Raw genomic sequence first — 1,731 nt, 5'->3', positions numbered from 1 at the left:
TTTGAAAAGTCCTTCATCCATGGAGTTCACTCCTTAATTCTTCTTATGACCTGCAAAAACATAGCATTTGTCTGCAATACAATATTAGATGATGGAGGAAGAGAGGTGTATAGTCTCTTTTCATCCAAGAAATATTTAAAATACTTACAAGAAATTCTTAACAAAAATTCCAAATATGGTATACAAAGAAAATGCATTCGTTTACCCCTTGAGGAATGGTGGCTAACCTAGACCTCCTAGCGGTGTTTTGTTCACAAAATCTTTGTTTTATGTCCAATTAAAGTGATTCCAAAGAAAAGTTAAATTAAATTCATATGAATACTTCTAGTATAAATAGGTTTTCAAAATTTTTTAAAATGATATGCTAAAAATGATGAATAGTACCCTATTTGATAGAGCTGCTTGTGAATTTTTTACTAGACCAACGGTTACTATTTGGAGTGTAACATTTTTTTAAAGATCGGATCGATGTGATTCAACTTGGAGATTAAATTAGATTCCTTTTTTTCCATCCTATAGAAACATATTTTTAAAATACTTAGGTTTGATATCATAAAATTGTTGATGAACAGACCTAGGAGGCAGAGTTTCACTTGTTGGCATTATGGCGCATGTGTTGTCCTTGATGGAAACTCACTTGTATATGGTAACTAGATGAATCTACATAACATATATTAGAGGTTATAGAATGATGAACAGAATAATGGTTAAAGGTTTGATACAGGAAGATTTTGTTAGTGTTGTCCTTGATAGGCAACCTATTTGATGAATGGACTACTTGATAAAGGGATAAACAGGATGTGACTGAATGCATGGTAGTTGTGTTTACAGATGTGAAAAAATGTAGGGAAGTTCAGAGGAATCAGTTGAGAAGTGATGTATAATGGAAATGCACATTGTAACAGGTCAATTAAGAGGTAACATAGTAATGGCACAGAAGAACAGGATGATGGAACAAAGGATTACATATCAGAATCAAGCAATTGAAGAAAAGGAATGTTTTAAGTTGTATACACTGGTTCACCTAGTCCAAGTAACATATATGATCCAGGTCCGGGTGTGACGAAGGACCCTTCCAAGACCTTTTACTTTCATGATGTGTTAAATTTCATTTTTAAAAAGAACATAAATGAATACATCTGCATGTTGTAAAGAAGAGGAACAAGACAATCATCAGCACATGAAAACATAAGCCATTGATAACAGAATTCATCCAGGAGGGACTACGTCTCCTGGCCCTAGTGTCAAGATGGTGTAGGTCACTGCATTAAGTGTTATCAATAGTGATGATATACATAAGAGATGATGTCGCGATCATACAAGGAAAAATCCCTCACATGGGAGTGGCTCTAAGAGGTGTTCCACTATAGGAACTCTCACTCAAAAGACTCTTATCAATATGACACAAAACTCATGCACTATGAGCATCCTGCCAACATGGCATAAAAGGGATCTCAAATCAAACATGCATGGCGACACATGAGTATCTCATCAACATACAACAAAGGGATCTCAAAACACAACATGATGAATCATGACAACAAGTACATCACATAGGCAATTTCGTATCACATCAAGTAGGAATCATAAAAATGAGTAAGAAACAGGATCCCACATCAAACATCAAGTGAGGACTTGTGCAGCACAATGAATAGGAAAATAAGTACATGAACATTGCATATACCTCACAACCAAGGGCCATCTGAAGAAGTGGATGTCAAACTGCTAAAG

Source organism: Pinus tabuliformis, chromosome 3_1, assembly GCF_031772625.1.
Source record: "Pinus tabuliformis cultivar Carrire ecotype Pingquan chromosome 3_1, CPIR1, whole genome shotgun sequence".
In the NCBI taxonomy this organism is placed as follows: Eukaryota; Viridiplantae; Streptophyta; class Pinopsida; order Pinales; family Pinaceae; genus Pinus; species Pinus tabuliformis.
The sequence above is the reverse complement of the archived record's forward strand: the minus strand, read 5'-3'. Positions refer to the sequence as shown.